The sequence below is a fragment of the Plecotus auritus genome, assembly GCF_963455305.1.
Source record: "Plecotus auritus genome assembly, chromosome: 9".
In the NCBI taxonomy this organism is placed as follows: Eukaryota; Metazoa; Chordata; class Mammalia; order Chiroptera; family Vespertilionidae; genus Plecotus; species Plecotus auritus.
The window spans coordinates 69,226,390-69,230,109 of record NC_137783.1 but is presented as its reverse complement, the minus strand read 5'-3'; positions in this window follow the sequence as shown (position 1 = coordinate 69,230,109).

Here is a 3,720-nt window from a genome sequence, read left to right as displayed (position 1 = left end):
TTCCTTCCTTCCTTCCTCTCTCCCTCCCTCCCTCCCTCCCTCCCTCCCTCCTTCCCTTCCTTCCTTCCTTCCTTCCTTCCTTCCTTCCTTCCTTCCTTCCTCCCTCCCTCCCTTCCTTCCTTCCTTCCTTCCTTCCTTCCTTCCTTCCTTCCTCGCTTCGCCTCCTTTCACTTTCCCCGAAGCCGGCGGGGCGGCGGGCGCGGGGCGGGGAGAGGGCTGTCTGGGCGCTTATTGTTGGCCGCGCGCCGAGGGTCCGGGGCGCAGCCCCCGGGCGGCGCGGCGCTGGGGGACCCGGGCGTACGGGCGGCGGGCCGGCTGGCTGCGGGCGGCAGCGGGGGTGCAGCGGCCCCGCGTCCGGGGCATGTCCGGCCTCTGGCTCCGCCGCGCGCCGCCGCCTTCCCGGGCTCCGCTGCGCTGCCGGGGCCTGGCCCGCTGCGCTCGGCTCCGCTCCGGCCCCAATACGCTCCGCACCGGGCGCGCTGGCGGCCTCCTTCTGCCTTCATTCCAGAGCCGCGCGGCCCCTGTCAAAATAAGAGCTCCCCCATCTCCTCCTGCCCAGCCGGCTCCCCGGCCTCCCAGTGGCCTGACTCGGTAAGGCGCCGTGCCGGCTGGCGGGGAGGCCGGTAGGTCGGGACGGGAGAGGGCTGCTACCCCCTCCCTGCCAATAACCTCCCACGCTGGGGCGAGGCTAGACAAAACTCCCCGCCCCTCCGATCCACACGGATGGGAAGCAGCAGGATGCCTGGACTCCCTCAATCCTCCACACACTCCTGGGTCCCCTCTTGCTTGTACGCACCCACCTCCACAATGCACTGAGCATCTCCCTTGGTCCTCTCTCTCCAGGAGACCATGACCTTCTTGAGGACATTGGGTGTTTTCTTCTCAATTCTCAGGACAAAGTGGATGCTGAGAAAATGTTTGTGGAAGTGAAACTTTGGTCTTCTCCCAAGAACTCTCTCCTCACATCAGAGTGACACACACACACACACACACACACACACACACACACCTATCTGAGAGCAGATGCAATGAAAATGAAGGTGTACTTTTTATTTCACGTTACTTCAGTGCTTACCACAAACCGTGAGAAAGATGTTACGGCCCATTTCACTGAGGAGGAAACTGAAGTCTGCACTAGTGAAGGACTGCCTCCCGGTTTCACAGCTGGAAAATGGAAAGCCCAGGACTAGAATGTGGGTCTCCGTATCCCAAGGCACTTTCCCTGTGTCCCACTGCCCTCACCCACCCAGAATTAATAGCAACAAGTAAGAAGGATGGACTGTCTCTCCTATATATATCTTTTTGCTCCAAAAGATTCTTGAGGGCCCAAACCATGCCTCCTATGCCGGTTACTAATGCGGATTTTGTAATCAAAGAAAACACAGTAATTTCAAGAGAAACATCAAAAGTGCTTTATTCAAAGTAATGTCCATCGCTAGCTACACATTTCCCCCCTCTTTCAGGTAATTTGTGGATACCGTCCCAATAGAACTTTTCTTGTTTTGAGGCAAACCATTCAGAGACCCAATTTTCCACTTCTTTGTACATTTTGAAGTGCTGCTCAGAAAGTGCGTGGGCCATCGATTGGAACAAGTGGTCATCTGAAGGAGCAAGGGCTGGTGAATACGGTGGGTGGGTTCATACTTCCCAGGAAAGATCTTTTAACATGTCTTTAACTGGTTTTGAAGTGTGTGATGGTGCGTCATCACGAAGCAAAATTACAGTGTCTTCTGGCCCATTCTGGTCGTTTTATGATCAAAGCATGGTTCCAATTGATTATTTGTTGTCGGTAGCGATCAGTGTTAACGGTTTCACCTGGTTTTAGAAGCTCATAATACACTACTCCTTCCTGATCCCCCCAAATGCAGAGCATTGTCTTCTTTCTGAAGCGATTTGGCCTTGCAGTCGATGATGGTTGACCTGAATCAAACCATGATTTTGTGCGTTTGGGATTCTCAAATCCACTTTTTATCACCAGTCACAATTTGATGCAAAAAAGACTTTCTTTCGTGCTGTTGAAGCAATGTTTTACTGATGACTTTTCGGTTTTCCATTTGTCTTTCATTCAGTTGATGTGGCACCCATTTTCCTTCCTTTAAAATCTTTCCCATTGCTTGTAAATGATTGGAAATTGTTTGCTGAGCAATGTTTAATCTTTCTAAAAGGTGTTTTTGAGTTTGACACGCATCTTCATCCAATAATGCTTGTAATTTGTTGGTCTTCAAACTTTTTCGGTTGACCTGGACGTTCTTTGTCTTTCACATCGAAATAATCACTTTTAAAGTGTTTAAACCAGCATTCACAAGTATCTTGAGATGGAGCATGTTCACCATAAGCTTCCCAGAGTATTCAGCATCACTTTTCTTAAAAATAATGAATTAAAACTTCCCACAAATGCTCTTTTTCTGGGCATGAAATTCAACATTTTTAAGCGCAAAAATATCTATGATGTTAACACCTTCAGCAAATTTGACATATGAAGTTTTGAAGCTCGCTGTCAATACAACAATATAGCATACATATCAAATCGCATATATATCAACATATGTGTAACTCCATCTATTGAAAAAAATCCGCATTATTAACTGGTACACCTGGTATATTCCCCACGGCACTCAAGTGCTGGGGTCATAGTAGGGCTTCCATAAATTCACCAGATGGGTGAATGGTGCCAGCAACTGGGCCAGTCAACAAAACATCCCCAGTGTCTACTAACTGCTGCACCAGCACCCAGCTGGGTTGGGGATTGACTCATCACACCCTCTGAGCTGGTATTATTCCCACTTAAAGGAAAAGCAAACTGAAGCCCAGAGAGGCTGAGCTTTGGTGTGAAACAATCCTAGGGCCTAGAGTAGTACCTGACCCATGTAATTAGGGTTTAATTTCCTCTCCCGTCTCCAGGGTCCTGTGGGAATAATATGAGCTACAACCCGGCCAGTGTGGCTCAGTGGTTGAGCATCCACCTATGAAACAGGAGGTCAGGGTTCGATTCCCAGTCAGGGCACATGCCCAGGTTGCAGGCTCCATCCCCAGTGTGAGGCGTGCAGGAGGCAGCTGACCCATGATTCTCTCATCATTGATGTTTCTATCTCTCTCCCTCTCCCTTCCTCTCTGAAATCAATAAAAATATTAAAATAAAAAAATATGAGCGACAAGGCAAGAAGGCCATTTCTCAAACAGGATGCTTGTCATAAGGAAGGGTCCAGCCCATGTACGCGGATCAGTCTCCTGTTACATACATGACAAACTATGTGGCTTGTTCTGATCCGTGTAGCACAATGCCCGGTTCCTAGTAGGTTCACAGCACGGTGTCAGTAGGGGTAATAGCTGGGTTGCAAGGGGTATCTGAAATGTGGTCCACTGTCAGTTCAGGTGGATTCGGTGTGTACTGTGGGGCAGCGGCGTAGAGTGCTCCCCAGGGTGAAGCTGTGACTCACTCCCCCGCGTAGTCTCTAGGCTGGGATGTGGAGCTGAGCTTGGGGCAGCCACAAGTTATGGGTGGGACCCTGGAGCGCGGGAGGAGAGGTGGGGAGAGGCCCGGCCCACGGATGGAATCGCGCGGCTCCCCCTACCGGCGGACTCGGGAACCACCGCATTCCTGTGCATCTGAGTCACAGGTGTGTCAACGCCGGTGGAGGTGGAAGTGCCGTGCGAGGATGGTGTTGGTGTGTGCGGACACCTGTTTGTGGGGGTGCAGGGTGGGGTGCCAGCGCCACAAGG